Source organism: Protopterus annectens, chromosome 3.part1 (genome assembly GCF_019279795.1).
Source record: "Protopterus annectens isolate FY-2018-M chromosome 3.part1, PAN1.0, whole genome shotgun sequence".
Taxonomy (NCBI): Eukaryota; Metazoa; Chordata; order Ceratodontiformes; family Protopteridae; genus Protopterus; species Protopterus annectens.
In genome coordinates this window covers 1778047880-1778073866 of record NC_056732.1, presented here as the reverse complement: position 1 = coordinate 1778073866, position 25987 = coordinate 1778047880, and positions in this window count along the sequence as shown.

Below are 25987 nucleotides of genomic sequence, written 5' to 3'. Positions count from 1 at the left end.
GAGTAACCCATGTACTATTTGACTTCCGGATATGTAAAATTTCCAATAAAGTGGAGTCAAATACTGCCTTGTATGCAAGGCAGAGATCATATCTGAGTAGTCTGTATGAAACAAAATAAAGTGGCAATTACTTCAAACAATCTATATAGGACAGATCCTGAAGACCTTGAATTTTCCTTGTGAGGAAGCTTTGTTGTCTCCCCAATTGCTACAGGTGCCTGGAAAGGTACATACCAAAAGGGGTACTGCACTCAATTATTGGCCTGATGAGGGAAGAGTACAGGGAGGTTATCAATTCTTTTTTTTCTGCAGGCAATGACCTTACTTATGAGATGATCAATACAGAATGCCTTTATTATCACTGTGGACAAATGGTGGTCAAAAGTAAGGGTGTTGTCAACCTGTGTGCTGAGGTCTCTCAATACTGACTGCATACTTAAGGTGTTGTTATTGATGTGCTATTAATGAAAGGGATAATAATACATTTTTTCTATTGAATTTAAGCCCATGACTTTGGCACCAATCCTTTGCTTGTGAAAGACCCTCTTCTAGGATGTTGACATCATTTGGAGATTGCATGACCCCTCCCAGTTTGTAGTCATCTGCAAACTTTGCCAGCCGCAGACCTATATTTTTTGCGTGTACTTTGGAAAAATAGATTCCAAACAGTAGCGGTCCCAGGACTGATTCCCTGTGGAACACCACTGGTTACAGGTCTGTTGTTGGAGGTGGATTCCCCTATTTTGACTATATGGGTCCTTTCAGTGAGCCAGTTAGCAGCCCATATAATGATATAAGGGTTGATACCTAGTTGAGTTTGTCAGTGATGCCTGAGTGGGGGATAGTGTAAAATGCCTTGGCTAAGTCTATGTAGGCTGTATGCACAGATTTCTCCTCATCCAGGGCCTTAGTGACTGTCTCAAAGAAGTATGCCAGGTTTAACAGGCACAATCTCCCTTTGACAAACCCAAACCGAGTAGGGTCAAGTCTTTGGAGATCACCTATATCTTTGTTGATAAGGTCCAGGATGATTTGCTCCATGGCCTTTCAGATATGACTATATAGTTCCCGGGGTCAGTGAAAGCACCACCTTTGTACAAGGGAATAACGGTGGCCATTTTCCATTCATCTGCGAAGAGCCAGTGCTTAGACTATGACTGAAAAGAGTACCCAATGGTGTTGTTAATTCTTGTTGGAGCTCATGTAGGATGCAGCCTGGGATGTTATCAGGCCCCATAGATGATGTGTTTTTGGCCTTAGAGAGGGTGCTTATGACTTGCTGTTAGAGATACAAGGTAAAGGACAGGTGATAGGGATGTCAGGGAGTACGTGTGATGAGGACATGAGAGGGAAGTTTTCTCAGAACCTGTCAGCTAACAGGTTAGCAATGTCCACAGTCTCAGTATATGTGGTATCATTAACTACCAGTTCAGCACAAATCTGGGCCTTTCCTTTTAGGTTATGGATGTAGCTAAAGAATGTTTTATGGATGTCCTTAGTTGACAACGTTAATTTGGATTCATAGCTTGCTTTGGAGGACTTCACAAGAAGTCATATTCACTTGTTTAAGTTGAACAGGGAATATTTTCAGTTTAGGGCTCTCTCTCTCTTCCTCTTAGATAGCAATGTCTTCCTCTTAGTATAAAGCCTAACAAACAACATGGACAGTAAGGACAAGTGGTCCAACACATAAAAAATGCAAGAAACAATAAAAAATAGCAAAAGACCAAGCCATGGCCGAATAAAACATAAACTTACCTTGTTTCCATCCTATTTCTAAGGGGGTGACTTTAGAAATAGGACAGAAACATCAGAACTTAAATGGATTATTAGGATGCGGGTTACAATAGGGAGGGGTTTAAATGACAGAATATAAATTAAATTCATTTTGAAAGCCAGGAACTTAAATAGATAGGATGTGTGCATGTATATATTGATTTTTTTTCTATTGTCTATTGTATTGTATGTTGTTACTCATGCACCAGACCTGTTTTGTGGTATATAACTTTAAGGTTGGTACATAGAGAATGGGTCAAGTAGTTTTATTTGTTGAATTGTTTTAAATACTGTATTTTTTGTCTTTTTGAATTGTCTGATGAAACAGCAAAGGTGCTGTGAAAGTGCTTACTATCATTAAACAGTTTATGCATTATTCTGCCGTGGCTTGGTCCTTCTCTATTTTTTATTGTTAGTATAGTTAATGGCAGTTGTCTACCAGGCAAGTTTGCTCTTCCTTGAGGAGCTTGTTTTGGTCCTACCAGGTACAGCTGAGTCAATGCAGTTATATAGGTATTTATATAAGGCATTGGAGTAGAACTCTGCTTAATTGCCATTTCCATCTGAGGAAGGAGGTGCAGTGAAGCTATTTACGCTATCCCATAAGAGGGTAAACTCTGCTTTTGCTTTGGAGAAGTTTTGTAGTTTAGTTGCTGCTGTGGGGGGCAGGTGTGATAGTTACTTCGAATTAGACTGATTTCTGATCAGATCTCACCAGGGAAGACCTCTCAGTGGGGATGCTACAGTGGTCCCCCATATTGGTAAGCACCAGATCCAGGATATTGGCACCCTTTGTGGGATTGTCAACCAGCTGGTCCAGGGCATTGGAGTTAATGAATTCGAGGAACCTTTGGGCAAGTGAGTTTCACCAAGAGTAATTTACCCAGTCAATGCATAGGTAATTAAAGTTGTCCAAAACCATAGTGTTCAGATTCATCTTGATAGACTCAAGTAGGTCCAAATAGGCAAACTGGGTGTCCTGATTCATGGAGGGGTCTTGTAGCTGGAAATGACTTGACTAGGTGTCCTACCAAGAGTTAATTGCACCTGATGTATCTCCAGGGAATCATACTGTTTAACCAATCTGGAAGTGTATTTATCTTTAATGAATATTGATACACCGGCTCCTTTAGTCTTCATACTTTCAGTCTGTGGTCTGAACGTGTTGAAGGAGGTGTCAGCCAGTATGGCTGTGGTGCTTTCCACAGCCTTGAAACAGGTCTCCGTGACTGCACAGATGTTTTCATCTTTCAAGGTAAGGACTGCTTCCAGTGAGTGCAGTTTCATGTTAAGACCCCTAGTGTTTAGCAGCATAATCTTGAGATTGCTTTTTGTTGGAGTTTTTATGTCATGATTTTGTCCATGAGACACTGTGTAAAAAGACACTATGGGGATGGCAAGAGACTTAGCCAGTAGTGGAAATCTCAGGGGTGACACATGAATCCAGGTCTGGCAAGGCACTGAGGTCTGTTGATCATACATACATACATACAGACATACAATACATGCAAATATTTCTAGCATGGGCATTAATGCCCTTCTAGCTTGCCAATATACCAAAACATTTGTTCCCATAATAAGTGTCCAGCTGTTATTAAAAATATCTAAACTAGTACTTGCTTTATTGTCATTTGGTAGTCTGTTCCATGCATTAGCTACTCTGTCAGAGAACTAATTAGTACACTTTTCATTCCTATAGAATCTTCTACATAGGTTATCTGATGATTCTCTAGTACTTTTTGATAACTGCAAACATTCATAGAGGTAGTTGTCCCTAAATGCCCTATATACCTGAATAAGGTCTCCTCTTAGATATCTGTAAGAGACACTGTGCAAGTTCAGATATTTTAGTTTTTCATAATTTATATTTTCACATCCATGGATGCCCTTGGTATATTTCTGCTGTACTCTTTCCAGTTTACTCATGCTTGTTTTCCTATAGGGTTTCCATATTGTTATTCCATACTCAAGTTTGGGTCTAATGTAACTAACAAACAACAACTTCATTATGTTTGATTTCCTAGACTTTATAAATTTTTTATACAGTCTATATTTCTATAAATATCATTAACCAATTGGTTAATATGATTAGAAAAACACACAGCTGAATCTACCCATAGATCCTTAAATGAGTCTACAGTTTCAATCACTGTGTGCTGTATTAAATATTCACCTTTCAGTTTATGTCTCCCAAATTCTGTATGCTTAGTTTGTGATGTATTTATCAATATATTATTCTCCTGTGCCCACCTGGTCAAGTTAGTCAAGTTATTTTGCGGGCATGCCTTATCTGTAACACTTGTAATCAGTTTAGCCAATTTCAGGTCGTCAACATATAGACTGCAGAACACCTCAGATGAACAAGTAAGGTCTGAAAGATACAATCTAAACAAGTAAGGGCCTAGGACAGAGCCCTGTGGGGCACCCTGACTGTAACCAAGGATTTCATCTGTCCAGTCGGTGACAGTACTGGTTCCCCTTAGAATGACACCAGAACTAAGCCAATTATTGAAGTCAATCATTTTCTGTTTCTATTGAGGCATCATCTTAGGTGATGGTAAAATGCTGCTTAAGGCTAGGGATATACCTGCCTGAGACTCATAGTCTGAGAGTTCAGTCATGTCTCTCTTCATATAGTCCAGAGAGGTACTTCTCAAGTCATTCACACCAACATGGATATGAAGGAGTCACAACAGCACCTGTTGTTGAGAGTCATAACAGTAGCTGTTGTTGAGAGTCTTCAGTGCATGTGTGATGTGGCATATTCTAGCACCTGTCAGACAGCTGACCATCACCTTTTTCTTATCCAGCCTGGTGAGAGGGACATCTGTGTGTCTCATGATGGAATCACCTATGATTAATATATTTGGTTTTGTATTTTGCCTTAAGGACTTGAAATGTGAGACACCAGTGTGGGAGCTATTATGTGTATTATATTCTGAAGAGGAAGTATTATGTTTAGCGTGTTTATGTTTGAGAGTTCTCTGATGTTTAGGTATGTTTCTGGTGAGGAATTCCACATAAGTAGGTATGTGTGATGTGGGTTTGTGTGGAGTAGGAGGTGAGGTGTGCATGCTGACAACTCGCTCATTGTCATATGTACTGACTGGTGTGTGAGAGAGCATGGATTTGAAGAGTAGAGGGTTGTTGGTGAACATGAGGCAGCTACAACACTGTCTCAGGATGCCCATGTCAACCAGGTTGACTGGAGAATCTCTGGGAAATTGTCCATCCATAGTGTTAGGTAAATTCACATGGTCAGCAAAAGACATCTCACTTAGGAATGGCTAGTGGGTGAGAAATGTCTTGGTACCTCTGACGCTAGGCTTAGTGTTCCATCTGGCAGTAGAACAAGATCACATAAAACCTCTGGAGGACTACAAGCAAAGAGGTAAGGGAAAATTTAACAAGCAAAATATTTTCATCAACAACCACCAATGGTAACCAACACTATACAGCAATGAATGATGGTGCACTACACGCAAATGAGTGCAAACGTGGGGCTTAAATAAAACAGGAAATAACCCTTTTAACTTAAACTATCTGGTCCAATCACCCTCGAGTAGCTGGAAACCAGACATCACTCTCCACCCACATGGGTGAAGAAGGGCCTTCACCAACAAAGATGCCTTGAATTTGATGCTCAGAAGTTACAAAACAGACCCAGAAACAACAAACCTATAACTGGGCTACTCTACAGCTGAGACCAATGACTGGTGCCAAAACCATGGCCTTAAGCTTACTGCTAAAAAAATGTACCATCATCCCCTTTGGGAAAAACTCAGTTCCCACTAATTACCACATCAATGGAAGCCCACTGAACACTGAAGGTGTTATAAGAGATCTGGGGACACAGGTTGACAGCACCCTCTCCTTCAATCACCACATTGCCACTGCGGTCAGAAAGTCCTTCTATGTGGCACATCTCACTACCAAGGCTTTTGCATCCAGGAAGAAAGAGGTCATTATTCTTTCTCTACTCTTCCCTCATTAGGCCATTCATTGAGTATATTGCCCCATTTGGCATGTACCTCACTAGACACATGCAACAGCTGGGAAGGTCACTAAAGTATCTCATGAAGAGGATCTTAGGCCTTAAGCACATGTCCTACATGGACAAACTCAAAAAACTCCAGCTATTCTCTGTCTCATATCATCTACTAAGAGGCAATCTCTGCTTGACTTACAAATCCATGTCTGACCCAGCTCTGTTAGAAATGCTACATCTAAAGAAATCCCAATACCTCCACACCACACACTCCAGAGACCTCAACCTTATTGCCACAGTCAACAGAACATGCTGGAGGGACAGGTTCATAACCCAGAGACTGCCCATGTTCTGGAATAGACTTCCCATACAAGTCAAGCAGAGCACCTCACTGGCCCTCTTCAAGAGAAATCTTGTTGAGTGGATGGGAAATAGAAAGTTCACCCCAGGGATCACCCTAGTGGTTCTGCTTGATAGAGGCACTGGGAACTAACATTGGGCGACGCGTTGCCAGGGCACTTCTATGGGCTAGTCTTGTAAAGGCTTCAGGGCCATTAGCCTACTACACACTTATGAATCTATACAGTAAAATGTGACAAACCACAGCTCAGACAAGTCAAACAGACAGTAGAATGCAAATGCAAATTGAAAGTGCAATATAAGAGCAAAAACAGGCATTTATAGTTAGTTGGAAGCAACAGATGCCTCAGATATTTCAGTATCTCAGTGAAGAGCTGGGTTTAGTGCTCAAATGGTACCAAACAGTCTAGATTTAGCAATTCTGAATCTAGCCTATACTAAAAAATTCAGAACTACTAGAAATTCAAAGAACACAAAATTACAGTCACAACAGAAGAAAACAGTTTAAATAAAGCAGCAATTCACCATCAATTCCCAGCTTAAAAGAGTGTAGGCCGCACTCTCCTGCCACAAGAGTCTAGACCACAAACCTTTCTAATGTAAAACAACTGGTTTTGGAGCTCAAGTGCTTAAGTCAGAACTATAACACTTCAGAATAACAGACAAAATAAGCCTTCAACCAGCAATTTCCAACTTAGAAGGGTGTAAGCTATCCTGTCCTGGCACAAGAGTTTGGACCACAAATCATCCTAATGTAAAGTAACTGGTTTGTAACCCAAGTGGTTAAACCAAAATCAAGACACTTAGAATAACAGGCGCAATAAGCATTCACCAGCAATTCCCAGCTTAGAAGGATTCAGGCCATAGTCTCCTGTCACAAATGTCTAGACCACAACCCTACAAATGTAAAACAACTGGTTTGGAGCCCAAGTGCTTAAACCAGAACTAAGACACTTTCAGAATAACAGACACAATGCACCTTCAAACAGCAATTCCCAGCTTAGAAAGGTGTAGGCTATTATCTCCTGCCACAAGAGTTTAGACCACAAATCTTCCTAATATAAAATAACTGGTTTGGAACCCAGGTGATTAAACCATGCAAATACAGAACAACTGGCACAATAAGCCTTCAACCAGCAAATTTCCAGCTGAAAGGGGCAGAGGCTACCCTTTCCTCCCACAAGAGTGTGGACCACAAACCTTCTTAATGCAAAATAACTGGACTGAAGTCCAAATCCTTAAACTAAAACTGAGAGACTTAGAGCAACAATTACAATTTAATCAGGCTACTAGCAAGCAGTAATAAATGCAGCAGAATAAATGCAGTTGTACACTTTAAGAACAAGCAGCAAAAGGAAAATAAAGTAATAAATTAGGAAGAGACATGTATGCAGTAAAAGCAGCTGAATAAAGTGTATTTTTAGTTAAGTGGAAAGGGAGGAAACAGAAGATTAAGACAATAAGGAGGTGGGCCTTTCCAAATGATCTCACTTTACTCATTATAATGAACTGATGCAATGAGACTGGGAGGAGTGTCCAATATCAAATTTATAGTAGAGGTCGGCAACTCAAAAGCCACCAAGTTTTAAGAATACAACAGCAGTTGTGCAGGTGGGTGGGAAAAATAAAATAGAGACAGAATCTGAAAAGAAAAGGATTCCTGCGGTATCAAAGATCCTTGGAAATAAGTTCATTAACTCTGAGATATGTTCACAAAACATAGCTTTTGCAGAACCTGTAAGAGCAGTACAATAACAAACAGATGAAATTTCTTTAACTAGTGCAGGCTGAAAATCAGTGATAAATTCAACCAAATAAATAAATGCAGCACAAGATTGTTAAATATCACTGAAACAGTTAGAGCAAGTACAACAAATATACTTATACCAGCTTTGTATTTCCAGATGGTCTTAGAAGCACTCCAGATCTTGTAACCAGCCATAGGTGAACAGCCTGGCACAAAAGAGCAGAATCTTATAAAATGTAATTCTTTTATATTGCTCTTACAAACTTAGAAAATTGATAGAATAACAGGTTTGCAGAATGAAGTTTCAATCACTACTCTCCAATGAACAGTACACATTGGAAAACATACAGACTTCTCAACATGTTAGGGCAAGACATCTGGAGAAAGCCATAAATAATGGGGGGAAGTCCAGAATTAGGGTCACTTTTAAAATATTACTCTTAGAAAATGGATAGAACAACAGGTTAGCAGAATGCAACTTTTCCACACACCCCCCACACAATGAACAGTACACTTTGTAAGTAATGCAGACCATACCTCTCAACCTCTTAGAGCAAGACATCTGGACAAAACATAACATAATGTCAGGACAAAGGGCCAAATATAGGCACATGTGTTAAATATTGCTCTTATAAACATAGAAATTTGCTAGAATGACAGGATTTGTGTTAGCATGCATTGTCTGAAGGACATGAATTCTGAAACTCAAATGCATGTCAATATTTAGTCACTTTGATAACCATGGCTGTCTCTTAGAACAAGAAATAGGGTCAAAAGCCATAAATAATGTGGAGGAAATTAAGGATGTCAAGTAGGGACCATACTTGTCCACCTCTTGGCACAAGAAATCTGGACAAAGCATGACATAACATGGGGACAAAGGCACAACTATAGGGGCACATTAAATATTGTTCTTATAAACATAGAAAGTTGCTAGAATAACAAAATCTGTGTTAGCATGCATTGTCTGAAGGACATGAAATCTGAAACTCAAAAGCATGTCATTCTTTAATCACTTTAATCCTCAGATAATCCTAGTGATATGTCAGAAAACCATAAGGTTTATGAGGAATATGCCAAAAATAAGAAGCAAAAAGATGGCCATTCTGCAAAAAACTGAAGAAGTTGAGGGGTATGCACACTTATTAAATATTGCTCTAACAAACTTAGAAAGTTGATAGAATTACATGTTTTGCATTCATGTGTTTGTTAGAAGGGTATGAAGTCTGAAACTCAAATGCCTGTCACTATTTTCTGCCTTCAACCCTCAATACTTCAGTAGTTTGCCAGACATACCACAATTGTATGAGAAACAGAGGAAATATGAGGCAAAATTTAGACATTCTGAAGAAATCCGTACAGATGAGAGGTATGGCTGTGCAAATAGCTGTCATTCTGTTACTGCAAAATATCTACACAGAGGTCATCTTAATGAGATAAAAAATAACCAGTAATAGGGACATATTTTACAGAGATGTCAAATGGGAATGTGTTTGAATGTAACACTCTCAACCTCTGAAAGCCTGAAATGTGGACAAAGCCCCAAAAAATTAGGGGACAAAGGGACAGAAATTGGGAATAGATTTCCAATATTCCATGTCCAAACTTATGAAGTTGATAGAATATATAGGTTGTACATTAGCATGAACATTCTGAACAGCATGAAGTTTGAAACTCCAATGTCAGTCATTGGCTACTAACTGCACTCTGCAATGATGTGCCATTGATCTGCCAGGAAAACAACATGTTATGAGGAAACGATCACAAATACGAGACAAAAAATGGATGTTCTGCACAGATCAGAACAGTTGAGAGATATTCACTGAAATGTCTGTAATATTGAGTCACAGCAGTCCAGAGAACATCCTAACAATATGGCAGAAAGCCACGTATTTGATAAGGAAAGCATCTGGACACCCTGGGCATATCTGGACAGTTGAGAAGTATGAATGTGAAGTATATGGTCCAAACACAGTACAGGACAGTGTACCTATACTGCAGAGTATTGTGATATTCCATTCCTCCCATTCTGTAATGAAGCTGAGCTAATGATCTGTAAAAGGACATGGGACTGTTGTGTAAATTGTTCACCCAGGCAAAGTTTGTGCATTGAATAAGAACACACGGATGAACTGTAGGAATAAACACAGGGAAAGAGTACAGGTGAAACTCCAGCAAGGACAGCAGAGGAGGGCATGTCAGTGGAAGGTGGTTGTAACAGCGACACCAAGCACATATCTATTTGGTACAGTATAAACTGTACAGTGAAAAGTGTTGTCTAGACGACTGTCACACAAGGTGACATAACAATGGGGAGGATATGTGTGTGTGTGTGTGTGTGTGTGTGTGTGTGTGTGTGTGTGTGTGTGTGTGTGTGTGTGTGTGTGTGTGTGTGAGAGAGAGATAAGCATCCTTATATGAATAATGCAGAGGACATCTATCAGGGATATGACATACAATTGATGTAGGGTGCATATTGGGAAGCTGTGCAAAAGTATATACCTGAATATGACTGTACTCTCAGCAGAGGTCTCCAGCATGGTGGCCACAGGGAAAGGATCATGGCAAACATTACAAGAAGCAACCACAATCATGGATGATATCTGAATAATGCCACCACTAATCCCATGCCTCTGACAGAACATATGTGATGTGGAGTGATAACAGATAAGCCCGCATATACACTGGACAATTAGTATGAAACATCCACCTTCTATGAGGGTACCCATGCACACTGTCCTGGTACTGTAATATCTGCAGGAGGTGTTAGGAGGGACATTGCAATACCTGTATGTGATGATATGGGCATTACATGCGTATTGCCTTGTGTGCATGGCATATATTAATGGCACAATTCACACTGTCACATATGATATACATGCCATTAATGCTGTAAAACAACAATGCATGCAGTGTGTGCAAAAGGTGAACAGGTAGCACACACGTGCATCTGGTGTAACAACTTGATTGGAGTTCTGCATCATCAGACAGTCATGTATATTCCACAGAAAGAATACCTAAGTATGACTAATAAGCTGTGTGACAGCACACTGTGACAAAATGGTACACTTCAGTTACACATCACTAGAACAAGTGTGAGGAGGTACATGTAGAAAGCTACATTGTACTCAGTTATTGGTGTGATGAAGGCTGGGAACCATGACCTTAGTATGCACTCTGATGTGCATGTCCTTCACATACCCGGTATTTGTGTTACAGTCAAAGGAAGAGTCAGCACGGTGACCACAAGCTGGTCATACCTCACAACCTATTCATGCAAGAAATCTGTGGAAAGTCAAAAATAATGGATGGACAAAGGCACAAAAATAGTGACAAATTTTAAATATACATCTTACACACTTAGAAAGTTGCTATAGTAATGTGGTTTGTGTTTGCATGCATTTTCTGAAGGCTATGAAGTCTAAAACTCAAATTTATGACACTATTTAGTGACTTCAGTCATCGGTGATTTACTAAAAAAACACAAATTTTAAGAGGGGCAGACCGAAAATACGAGGCAAAAATCTGGATATTCTGTGAAAATCTGGACATTTGGGCGGTTTGATGATGGTAGATGTACCACTTACCCTCTACCCCAGGAAACAGGTCACACACCTATTGGTATGATTATAGGGTGTAATGTCCATATTATATTTGGGTGTTGTGTCTGTTTCCTGATGCAAAACATCTATCCAAGTGTCTCATTAGTGCAGGTGTTATCATGGTTATGGCAGCAGTTTCTGGTATGTGTTGATACTGTGTATATTATACTAATATCACATTTGTAATCAGTGATTGTCCGCAAGCTGTAGTCCTTCAGGCAGCTGTTTGGACAAGCATGTATATGTCATCTGTGATGTCCATTACTTAGCTAAAGGGCAGGTTAGTGCCTAGAAGACACCTCTGATGTACTGACCTGATCACTGGACTTGAGATATATGCCAAATCACACATTTCAACATAGTGCAATGTCACATATATAATAAATTGGTCTAACCATTTGCTGATATAGCTGTTTCTGGCCACATGTGACAGTGTTGACTGAATACCACAATATGACCTTTTGTCAAATGCTTTTACCTGTTCAAGATCCACAAGACGATACTGTTGACATCATGCATGCCCTTGATGACTTCTTTGAGGACATCTAGCAAATGTAATGGACCTAATGAAGCAGTAATAGCTCACACAGGTCTGTTGCATACAGCTGGAATATTACTAGTGTACATGTAGAAGAGATCCATAATGACATGTTGGTGTACCCCACAGTCGAGGAGAGTCAGGATGTTTCTATACATGCATGCAATAGGTGCTGTCCTCAAAACGCAGGTGGATATATGTTGATGTCCACACTTGTACGGGAGCATAGGCCATGTGAAGAGTGTGTTGAACTGTGTATTCCACCACATCTGGAAGGTATATGTGTTTGGTCATGCCATAGGTGATCTGTAATGTTGTCACAACACATTGGTCCTGTGTGATAGGCCTGGATGAAGGCAAGACAGTGCATACTGTCTATTGTGATCTGCCCTAGGGTTTTGACATAATCACACTTGCAGGACAAAACCCCCAAGCTGAGATTATGCCTTATGTCAATTGATGCTAAGCAATTGGCTCACTGACAGAGCACATCATATAGAACCCCTGCTTTTCTAAGCACACAGACTACAGAACACAGAACTTAACACAAACATCAGTGCTCCAGTCTGACTCAAAGTGTGTTAAACAACACTTTATAGCGATGACATGAGCAGTGTCTGGAGAGGAGAGTATGGTAATAACAGTGTTCCACATGCCAGTGTAAAATTCTCTCTTTAATGTCAGAAAAACTCACCCCCCCCACCAAGTTGGCTGCCGTGAGAATAGAACCTCTACCTATCTAAGGTACACCAACTACATAAAGTGTGACTTAATGCACATACCACAGCACAAGTTGCTTCATATGTGACTACAGGTGAATGTATAGAAGATGACATCAGCCGCTCATGTGGGAGACAAGAGTCTGTGAGGCCTGCAAGAAGTGGATGTGTAGGCATGCACAAATATCAAAATACTGGCCATCCATGCCATTGGGGAAGTACTTGTGGTATGCAGATTTCTGCTCTTCTGCTTAGACACACACACACACACACACACACACACACACACACACACACACACACACACACACACACACACACACACACACACTCACACCCAGTTGACTGCTGTGAGAATAAAACCACTATTTACCAAGGTACACCATCTACAGAACACAGTACTTACACACGCCATGGCACAAGTATGTTTTACGCATGAACACAGGGGAATTTACAGTCGATGACATCAGCAAGCCATGTAGAAGACAAGAGTTTGGGAGGCCTGCATGAAATGGATGTGTAGGCATGTACAAGTATCAAAATACTGGCAATCTATCCCATTGGAAATGTAACCATGGAATACACACGTCTGCTGTTCTGTCTAGACACACACGCTCACACACACACACACACACACACACACACACACACGCACACACGCACACAAGCACACATGCACACACACACACACACACACACACACACACACACACACACACACACACACACACACACACACACACACACACACATCCACAACAAATTAACTCCAGGGAAACCAGAACTCCTACCTCTCTAAGTACACTGCCTACAGAACACAGTACTTAATGCATGTGCCACAGCACAAGTCAGTTTTATACAAGAGTGCAGGTGAGTTTATAGTAAACAGGCCATGTGGGGGACAACATGTTGTGAGTCATGCATAGGCATACAGCTTCATAGTTTCATAAAAGGCTAATAGCCTATTAGCATTGTGGCGTGTAGAAGCCTAACTGTGTAAAAGCACAAGTACCCTTAATTGAGCATAGTTGGATGGTTGTTTTTAGCAACCATGAGTGTGTTTGTGAGCAGCACCAACTGGCTCTGTCCATAAGTGAAATAGGTGCCAGCTAGCTATGAGGTGACTGTACAATCACCCAACCATTAGTCAAGGTTGTCACTGAACTGGGTCATTGAGGATTACTGATTCACATGCAGTGGGAGCCTATTTCAGTCTCTGGGGTGGCACTTATGTCCTTCACAGACAGGCCCAGTTGTTGCTGCTCACAAAATTGGTCTGCTAACAATGACCATTTAAATATGCTTAATAAGGGTACTTGTATTTTTACACAGGTAGGTTTCTATGGCCTTATGTATAGTGATCACCATGTACTCCTTCCTGTTTTTACTTCGTGTTTTGCATACTTTTTGTCCGTGAGCATTAAAGAATTTTGTCTGGACTTCAGCACGTTTGCTTTGACTCATTTTTCGATAAGGAAGAGGCATTTCTTCTCCTGATCATCAGCCAGAGTTTGCTATTTGTATTTTTGTCTGCTCTGAAGGTTTAGTTTTTGAGAAACCTCCGCTTCTACAGTTCTTGGTTTCAACTTTTTTTCTGTGCCATGCACTCCTTCAACTTACCAGTACAGTATGTGAGAGATGCAAGTATACAATAAATCAAGAATAAACACTCTCTATCTTTCAATATCAAACAAACTGTCAACACACACACTTTACCTCCTCAACAAACGAAGTGCACAACACATAAACCCACATACACAGAGGTACTCATTAGAAGCTTATCGAAAGAGCAGAGACCTTGCAAATTCAAACTTCCTGCACACATGACAGTCCCAACAGAACCCACTGCACATAAAAACAAACATATTAGTGACTCACTCATTAAACCCTTAAGGCAAAACACCTCAAAACCAATGTCTTGATCATAGGTGAATCTATAGTGAGACACATAGATGTCCCCCTCACCAGGTTGTACAACAAGAAAGTCACGGTCAGCTGTCTGTCAGTTGCCAGGATCCGCAAAGTCACACATGCACTCAAGTCTGTTTACAACAAAGTACAGTTGTGTAAAATCTTACCATCATGGTAGGTGCCCTTGCCTTCACTGCTGCAGTATTCTAACATATGGGATTCCCTGCTGTGGAACCTTGACATCTGGCTGTTGCTTTAAAGGTACGACGAACATCACCAAAATGCTACTTGTGCAGCATAGGGCATAAAGGTGACTTTCAGGCCTACCAAAAACAAAACTGATTGCCCCTATAGGAACACCAGTCTAAGAACCTAGAAGGTAATCTGTACATGGAGGGAGGGAGTGAATACTGCAGCAGTGAAGGCAAGGACATCTACCATTATGGTATGATCTTACACAAGTGTACTATATTCTGGGTTCCTATTATATAATCAAAGATAGGATCCTTTGAATGAATCTTAATTGAACTTTGAAAGCATGAAACAGCAAAATAGTGAAATGGCATATTAGCGATTTCTTTCCCTGGGAAAGAAATTGCTTGGCCACCACCGTTACTTTGCTGTTTTCATCACTGTAGTGCAATCTTGGAGTTGGTATATTTAAGTAGGGAGGTGTGGGGGTGAAGCCCCCCCACTTTATGTAATGTTTTGAAGTTTTTATTTATTTATTTTTTTTGCGTAACAGCAATTTTTTTTCCCTGGGGAAAAAATTGCTGTTCCGAGTGTTTGTGATTGTAAGCTTTTGCTTACATGGGGTCGATAAATCAGTGTTTTTTTTAAGCGTTCGCTGATTTAATATAGACCCTATAATCTTACATTCACTGCAACAGTGTTCAAACATATGGGAGAGTGCCAAAGCTCAAGAGGAAACTTGGGAGGGGAAGGAGCAGAAGATTCCCTTAAAAAGCCCTGAAGAATAGCACTAGCAAATCCAGCCCTAGCTCTACAGATAACATCCAACTTGTGGTGCTTGGTAAAGGTATGCACACAAGTCCAGGTAGCTGCTTCAAGAACAGAATTAGAATCTAAACCCTTGAAAAAATCACCAGAAGAACTTGCAGTTCTAGCAGAGTGAGCCTTAACTGAAGAAGGAAGGCTCTTGCCATGAAAAATGTAGCAAAAGGAAATAGCCTTAGAAATGCAAGATCAAGCACTTTGCTCGGATGCAGCAAGTCCCAAAGATCTAGGATGAAAAGAAACAAATAACTGATCAGATTTTCTAATAGCCTTAGTCTTATACAAATAAACCTTGAGTTGCCTATGCACATCAAAGGTAAGCAGCACTCCCTTACTGTCAGCTTCCAGAGAGGGGAAAAAAAAGGTACATTAATAGACTGGTTAAGTGATAGCTCATTAACCACCTTAGGCATAAAAGAAGGGTTAGAGTGCAAGAACACTCTGTCCTCATGAAAGATCAAAAAATGAGGACATGCCATAGGGGGCTGCAACTCAGATACCCCTCCGGCAGACGTAAGAGCTAACAAAAGAACAGTCTTCCACGAAAAATGTAAAGCTCAAAAGGGGCCAGAGTCAACTTCTCCAAAACAAAATTAAAATCACAGGGAGGAGGAACAGGCTTCCTGAGAGGTTTAATATTAATGATGCCTTTAAGAAATTGTTTCCCCTCAAATCTAAAATCTAAAAGAGGAGAATAAGGCAGACAAGCAGAGATAGGAGGTAAGTGAGCCTTAAAAGAAGAGTAGTAAAACCAGCATTGAGCAACTCACACAAATAAGAGAGAACCAAAGGAACATCTACAGTAAGTGGGTCCAGGTAATGAGACAGACACCAAATAGAAAACCTCTTCCATTTGGATAAGTAGGATTTCCTAGTAGTAGGTTTACTGTCCTCCTGCAGGATTTGGAGTATGTCCTCAGAAAAAAGGTGCCCTATGAGGAATCAAAATCTATCACCCGCAGTATCAGATGAAGCATGGACAGGTAGGGATGGATGAGAGATCCCTTATCTTATGTGAATAGATCCACCCTGTGAGGTAACTTGTAATGATTGCCCCTGTTTCCCTAGATGCAGAAGTAAAGGGAACCAGTGCTGTCACGGCCAAAAGGGAGTCACCAACATGATTTTGGAGCATCCTGGTGAATTTTGAACAGGACTTTCGGAATGAGATGAAGGGGAGGTAATTCATAAAGAAACATCCCTTTCCAAGAAAATGATAGGGTGTCCACCTTCCATACCAGAGAACCTGGATTCTGGCACAAAAAATAGGGAGTTGTCTGTTCAGAGGGGATGCATAAAGATCCACTTGAGGAGTACCTCACTGGTGGATATTGTCCAGAAACACAACCCTGTGAAGCATCCATTCATGGGATTGAGTTACAGACCTGTTAAGAGTGTCTGCCACAATGTTCTGACTGGAAGTGATATAAACTGTCTGAAGAGTCACTTGATACTTGACAGCAATATCCCATACCAGAAGTGCCAACTGGCAAAGAAAATAAGATCATGTTCCTCCCTGTTTGTTTGCATACTACATCACTATGGTATTGTCAGTGAACACCTTGTGAGGCCCTTGAAAGAAAACAGGATGAAAGGCCTGAAGAGCCAGCAGAAGAGCTCTTACCCTTTGACACTGATGTGCTCATTCTGCTGACAAGGTGACCAAACCCCCTGTAACTATAAGGAGCCAAATGTCGCCTCCCATCCCATGTCTGAAGCATCTCTGAACAATTCCTGAGAGGGAAGAGGGGGGAAGAAAAGAGATCCTTGGATTCAGGGACAACTGTTGAATCCATTAGTGAAGTTCCTGTCTGAGACAAGGAAGAAGAAGAACTACAAAGTCTAGAGGATGTGCATGTTAAAACCACTAAAACTTTCTCTTGTGAAGATTGGACAGAGGGAGCATCAGGATAGTGGATGCCATGAAAGCCAAAATGCTCAGAAACTTCCTGGCAGTAATGGAAGCCAGAGGAAGAAGAGTGTAAAAGAAAGAAAGAAATAAGAGTTAAGGACTTTGGAGGTGGCAAAAATGTGAGCATTGGTACTGTTTGAATTCTGCAACCCAGAAAAGCATGATCCTGAGAAGGAGTTAGATAAGGCTTTTTGAAATTTATAGTGAAGAAAGGAAAAGGCAAAATAAAGATTTTGCAATATGTTCTCTGTAGGGGACACCTGAGTCAATAGGTTGTCTAAGTAAGGAAATGTTTGGATGCCTTGAAGCCTGTAAAAAGCAATTACAGGAAGGTGGCATTTGTTGAACACCCTTGGGGCAGTAGAAAGGCCAAAGGACAAAACTAAGAACTGAAAATGCCAGAGAGCAACAGGGAAATGCAAAAACTTCATGAAAACAGGATGGATTGGAATATAGAGATAAGCATCCTTGAGATCCACAGACACCATATAGGCCTGAGGGACAACATCCAAAAAGAAGGCACTTTTAAAAAAGTGCTTATAGGTTCATAGATTGGTACTAAGCTAACTACCCTTGCAAGCCTAGCCAATTATCCTTTGTGAGACTCAAACCCTGCACCTTGTGCTTGTAAGGCAAACACCTTAACCATTAGGCCACCCTCCCAACCCAGATGAAAAAGGCCTAAATTATCTCTCCAAGTGCCTTTTTTTCTAAGCACTAAAACAGTCTGGAGTAGAGCCCTTTCTCCCATTGAGACACAGACACCTCTTGCATTGTACCCTGAGTCAAGAGATTTTGAAGAACCTCTGGAAAAAGAGGAAGTTGTTCCCCAGGAATCTGAGGAATGCCTATAAAAGGTGGATGGGATTTCCACACCGTGAAGTACCCCTGACAAATGAATGACAGAACCCAAGCATCTTGAGTGATCTGAAGCCAAGCAGGAAGAGAACAAAATGTGAAGAGAAAGAGAAATGTGGCTGGAAAGAGAATGATAGTCATACAGCATCTGGGTTGTCCAAAAAAGAAGGTTTTGGAGTACCTGAAAACTGAGAAGCCTTAGCAGGAGGAGCCTGTTTGTCACTCTTCTCACCTTTAGTAGAAGGGCATAATTGCCTAAAAACAAAGGCAGGCTTAGCAGGGTAGTTTCGAAACAAACCACCAGCAGCTTCACCAAATAGAAGTTTAGACTCAGAGGAGTATCCATCAACTTAGCTTTAATATCATCAGGTAGAGGTTGAAGCCTAAGCCAAGAATAACTCCTCATCACTGAACCAATAACAGCAGCCCTAGAAGAGGCATCTGCCGCACCATAACTACATAAAATTAAATGAAGATTAACTTGACAGACATCCCTAGCAAGGAAAGAATTGACTTTTTACCCTCAGAGTTTGGAAATCAAAAATATGTTGACAGGCCTGAGAAAGAAGACCGAACACATACCTAGACATATGGGTCTGATAATTAATAGCCCTAAAAGCTAGGGTAGCCGAAGTATAAACCTTCTTACCCAGCCTTTCTATACTTCTGCTGTCCTTGTCAGAAGGCAATAACTTGGGCAAAGGAAGCAATTGAGATGGCTTATCAGAGGCTACAGACACTACAGATGGGTCAGCAGCAGGACATTTAGATACAAAATAACAGTCCTCAGGGACCCAATAAAACCTGTCAGGCTTCTTGGGAACAGGGGCAGAGAATCAAGTGCATGAGAGGCATTGGACAAAGCATCCAGCAAAGCAGCCAAAATAGGAGGGATAGCCACAGGTTTAAGAGACTCCAACTGCATCAACTCATAGTACCTCTTATGGATATCAGAGACCTTATCACAATCCCACTTAAAAAATACATCATTCTAGAGAGTGTGTACCAAAAGGAAATTTCCTCAAAAGGAACATCTGTACTAATAGACTCCTCCTCCTCTGACCCATAGTCCAAAGGAGAAGGAATTTGTGTAGAATAAGTCAGGGAATCATCATCACAATCTGATGTATCCTCAGAAAAATCCTCTTTTCTAGGCCTATTAAGGAGAGTAAAGAACCAAGGAGAAGCAGGAAACAAACCACCTTGAGGAAGCTCTAATGACATTAAAGCAGTAAAAAGCCCCACAGTGAAGGTCTGCCACTTACTTTGTGGATCCCTAGGAGCAGAATAAACTTGTTTAATTTTTAATCTTCTTTTTTAAAGGAATGTCCCCACTAAAAAACTGAAAACGCTTAGACCCAGGACAACAGTCAATAAAACTTCTTTCCCAACTAAAAACTGAGGAACTCCCCTAGGCCCCTCAGAAAAAATAAACCATGGTTAACACTGGATGTCCGAGATGGATGCCTGCAAAACCTCTTCATATGTACTGTCAGCTAGATCCACAGTGGTCTCCAAAACGGTTGTGGCAGAGAAATCCAGCAGCACAGCTGGGCAAGCCTCTGGGTTTGTAATGACCTCGAGAGAAACCCCTGGCAGAGGCTAGACAGCAGAAGATCCTGGTTGTACCTTTTTCACCTTCTTCTTCCCTAACGCTTGACCCTAGGGGTGGAGGCTGACCCTAGGTGTGGGAGATTCCTTCCACTGTATCTTTAGTGAGATGCTTAAGATAGTGGTTCTCAAGATAAAAGGAAAGGGAAGAAAGTCTATTAAGAAAGGTTTTTGGGACAAATGCCTGACAAATAAAACAAGATGTATGGTCATGAGAAACTCCTAGGCAAAAAAAAAAACCAAAACAAAAAAAAACACTTATTGTGGCAGTCTTTATGGGGGAATATATCTATAATACTGGCATTTACCCTTCCTGGATGACATTAACAGCAAGGAGGACAAAAAAGCAAGAAAAAACAAAATCCCCAATTGGGCACTTATCTGCGACTGAAAGAAGTCAGCAAATAGGCATAGGTAGTCATTGAAGAATGAAAATGCATTCAATGGGCAGAAAATGGATGCAGGTAAACAGACTGACAGTGAAAACATACATTCGGATTGGCGGCAAAGAAGTTCTGTTTTTGGTATGCCTGATGTTACCTTTATGCCCTACACTATGCAAGCTGCATTTGGGTGACATTTGGTGTACCTTTACTGCAACATTAGTCTTTGGTAGACAGGCCAAACATTGGGCTTTCATGGCAGTGAATCCCATATGTTAGAATACTGCAGCAGTGAATGTAAGCACATCACCAGGTACACCTCTGTTGTACGCCATGCTGGAGTAAATAACATGATACATACCTCAGTGGACTATATGAAGAGAGGTATGACTGACCTCTCAGATTATATTTCCCAGACAGGTATGTCTGTAGCCCTAAGCAATATTCGACCATCACCCAGGATGATGCCTCAATACAAACAAAATAATTATCAATTTCAATAATTGACTTAGCTACAGGTGTCACTCCAGGGGGATCCAGTAGTTATCAGGCTGGGATGATATGGTTGACAGACTACCCTGCTTTGAAGGGGGTGGTCTTTATTTGTCACCTCTTGCTTTTTGGTTCTTGCCTCCCCGTAGTGACCTTTTTAAGGAATGTCATAAAAACAAACATCCTGACATAATGCTGTTTAATGCTAGGTGTCCAAATCAGAACCTACACTCAGTGGAGGCACTTCTTACTTAAGAAGATGTTAATGTTTGTGCAGCCACAAAGACATGGTTTAGGGCCACAGAGATCACTCCAACCACGAAAGGCTATAATGTCTTCTAGACATTGAGGCCACAAAAGGAATTTGAAAGAACCAAAGAAGGAGGTGTATGCATCTTCATAAAAAGCAAGTACACTTCAAGAGTAGTTCAGCAGTACAACTCTCTAGAGTTACTACAAGTCCAACTAACTGTAAGAAACCCCCTGCCACATCATTGTTAGCTACAGGTCCACCAACATGAGCCATGAAAACCACACAGCGCTTTCTGGACCTAGAGTCACACATAATACAGCCAAACACCATAGGCATAGAACACTGTAACTATCCTTAATTCGATTGGGATTATATATATATATATATATATATATATATATATATATATATATATATATATATATATATATATATATATATATATATATATATATATATATATATATATATATATATATATATATATATATATATGAGCTCAGACATGCTTGCCCTAAGGTTCCTACACTTTGTAAACATAAATGCTCTGGAACAGTTAGTCTGCACCCCACAAGAACCTCAAATCTCCTTGACCTAGTACTCAGCAACATGAGAAATCACTACACCACCCCATTTGTGAGGCCCCCCCCTTGTAATGTCTGACTATAAATCAGTCATGTTCAATTTAATAATTGTACATGATCCCTCCCCCCACCCCTGGATCCAAAAGGTGGAAAAATCTCTGCAAAGCAAACTATATCCTCCTAAGCCATGGAATATCTAGTTTCAAACCTACTGCCACCACAGACAGTAAAGACTCTTATATGCAGGTGTACACAAATGGACTGTATAAACATCTTTACAAGTGTAAAGCCTTATCTGTACCAGAACAGATCAAAACTTGCTCATGAAAAAAAGCCACCATGGTGGATGTCTAGCATAAATAGATCATACAACAAGAGAAAGATAGTGATGCCCAGAAATAAGAGGGAACAATCTCAGCAGAAGACCACCCTCCATAGCTTGAACAAGCAAAGTAGACATCTTGTAAAGTCCTCTAAAGTTAATTATGGAACTAAATTAGCATCCATGGCTAAGGATAGTCACAAGGCATGCTTTAGCTACATCTGCATTCTAAAATGGAAGACCTGGCATTACACCAAATTCAGAGTGGATTGTAAAACTCATACTGAAACTGAGGACATAGCCAATCTGTTAGCACTTAGGTTTTGCAACAATTTCACTCTACTGTCTCCACTGATCATACCCCACAGCATACCTGTCAACAGTTCTCTACCTATAATCTCCAAATAACATGTCCTAACCACACTTGTCTATGTCAAAAACACAGTTTCTATGGGATCATATAACATCCCAGGCTGCTTACTAAACAGTCTGAAGCAAGACTTAGCAAAAGCACTGGGTACTCTCTTCAACCACAGTGTAAGTACTGACTTTTTCCAGGCAGAGGGGAAAACAGAAACTGTAATACCCTTGTACAGACCTCAACCGACCCAGCCTGTCCAGACTTGTCTCCAGGCTGTGTAAGCTGAGGCACTAAGTGTTTCATTAAATTTGCTTACTTCTTGGATCGGTGGTCTTGGTTGTGTTTTATTGTAAAATCAGTACATACTGCCTATCTTGACTTGCCCAAGGGCTTTGACACAATCCCTCACTGAGACATCATTGCAGAACTCACTCACCTGGGGATTAATGCATACATCATTAGATTGGTAGCCAACTGGCTGACCAACAGAATTCATACAGTCATAGCTGGGGATTACACATCTACCAGCATTCCTGTTACCAGTGGTATCCCACGAGGGTTTGTGCTGGGCCCCTTACTGTTTGGAATATATTCCTCAGAAAATCAGAGGAATAAAATGGTTCCATAAGTTCGCTGATGATGGTAAACTGGGTGCAATCATTGAATTCCCAAACAATGTCAACATACTAAAAAACATGCTTACATACATAAATGATTGTTGCCAAAGCCACAGACTTAAAGTTAACCCAAATTAATGCACTATTATCCCTTTCAGCAAAGGAGAAGTTTGTGGAAATTACATAGTTAATAATACCTCCCCCCATGTTCTAACCCAGTGGTGAGAGATTTGGGAATGCAGGCTGATGGCAACTTCACCTTTGATCATCATGTGTCTACAGTGGTAATGAATGCCCTTTATGTTGCACACATCATAAGTGAGGGTATAGCATGCAAGACTAAGGATGTTATAACTCTGTGGCACTCATCCCTCATCAGAGCAATAAAAGAGTACAATGCACCCTTTTGCATGTACATCACCAGACACTTGCAGCAGCTGGAAAGACCTCAGAGGTTTCTCACTAAGAAAATCCAGGGTCTTCAAAACATGACCTACATGGAAAGACTGAAAGTCCTGTCACTGTACTCTGTATCCTACAGGCTGATGAAAGGCAATTTGTGGCTGGCCTAAAGAGCAGTCTCGACCACTGACTTAAAGGAAATGCTGTGCCTCCCCAAATCACATGGGACAAGACTCACTCACTCTAGAGACCTTAACCTAGCCTGCAACATCAACAGGACATGATGGAGAAGCAGATATGTCTCCGCAGACATTGCCAAGCCTATGGAAAAAAAATCGCAATTCACATGAAACTCTGCCCCTCAACAACCCTGTTTAAGGGTAACTGGGACAATTGCGTGGGAAAGCAGATTTTCACCAGGGGTTTCACCTATGTCATTCTTAGATATGGTCAATCAGTGCTGATCATGGATTCTCAAATATAGATTACATATCTTTGTCTATAAGGGAACAATGATACAACTTGTGTAGGCTTGACAAGCCCCTAGGGCCATTAGCCTAGTAACCTCCTATGAACCTATGAACCTAGGGCCATTATGGTAGTAACCTTGGCTATGAAGCTAAGTACCTATGCAGGCCTACCAACATCTTGTCACACACATGAGCTACCGATGTAATGTACTATAAATTCAGCTGTAGTCTTGCAAATGTTGAACTTGTGCCCTGGTGCTTGCATTAAGAACTGTGTTCTATGTACTTAGGTAGAAGTGCTATTCTGCCTGCCGTCAACTGTGTGTGTCTGTGTGTGTGTGTGTGTGTGTGTGTGTGTGTGTGTGTGTGTGTGTGTGTGTGTGTGTGTGTGTGTGTGTGTGTGTGCTATTGCTTGACATTACAGAGAGCCTTTTACCACAACATGTGGGACACTGTTATTACTATATTCTCAGTGGACACTGCTGATGTCATCAGCTGTATCAGATGTCTGGATATGCAGTCATCCCACAAGAGCATGGTCAGACACTGGCCTGGAGGCCAGGCAGATGTCACCTCATCCTCTACCAGACAAATGAAAGTGTCAGCGACATGGCTTTTAATCTATCGACATATATCATGGCATGATTTGCAGACCTTGTGTTATCTTTCTGAGAAAGCCCTGTGGTCTTTCCAGCTGCTGCATGTGTCTGTAGAGGTACATGAGAAAGAGAGCATTGTACTGTGCTACTGTTCTGATGAAGTTTGATTACAGTGTTGTCATACAATCCTAAGATCTGTATATGATGGTGTGACATGATGTGCACCATACATTTGCCCTAGAAGATCATTAAAGATAGAAGTTAGAAAGTAATGATACACATTGCAGTTCTGATATCAACACCCTTACAAGAGCATTCACTATAGTGTTGAAAGCCTGAAGCTATCAACCGTCTAAGTTTCAAAGGCCTGTATAACTCAAAAATGCAATGACCAGTTCAACAACACAAATGCAGATATACTAAGTTGGCTATACACCCTGAGCAACAGACTTAGATTTTGTATCCCTGAATCCAAAAGATAGAAGACAGGGATATGTCACATTTATCATCATTTATACAGGGTGTTGTGGGGGGGGGAGTCAAAAAGCCTAGGCTGACACAGAAGGTCTGTGAGTGTGTGTGAGTAGGAAAGAGAAGAAGGCAGACATTGGAATAAACCAACAAATGTCCAGTGAGACAAACTGAGTAACTGTTGTGTGTTTGTCTGTAGGCGTCCTCCAGTTCGAACCGGTGTGTGAATGTCTGCATGAACACAGCCAAGTTCTGTGCTAGCTCTATGTCTTGGTCTGTTGGACAGGTGTGAGCCATGTATAGTAGAGGAGGCAGTTCACTGTTGTTGTCCCCAGCCATGAGAACTGTCTCCGTCAGGAGTTGCACTGCCATGTCCACTCCCATGGTCAGATGCAATGCTGCTGCCTGAACTTGAATGATATCTGCTGGACTAGCTCCCTACAAGTCACTGCTACTACAAGTCTCTGCCACTTGGGGAGCATGATCAGTCACTGCCACATTGGTTGACAGCAGATGATGTGGCTGACCTATGCCCATGAGGATCCCATTTCCCTTCAACAGACATTCTATCACAGACACTGCTCATTCCATGACAGTCACCCATCGGTCCATCAAAGACACCCTTTGTTCCAATTTGTCATTCATCCAATCCAGTGAATCGGCAACACAGTGGAGGCAGTCATGAATGTCAGACTGTGACACATCCAGAACTCTGAACATCTGCCTGTAGCACGTATGGAAATGTGCTTGTGCCTCCATGATGAACGTAAACATAATGGCACAGGAGGTGACACCTGCACCAGATGGAGGAAGGACAGCAGGCCCTTGCCAAGCACCCCATCAATTTTCTTGTGCAGCACCTCACTCGCACTTTGGCGCCAGACAGACTAAACAAGCAATGAAGCCCCAGTAGCTACACTTCTCTGATCAATGTCCTCCCCTCCACCTGTCCAATATCCGTGGGCTTAGTGGACTGGGTAGGTGTAGGCCTACT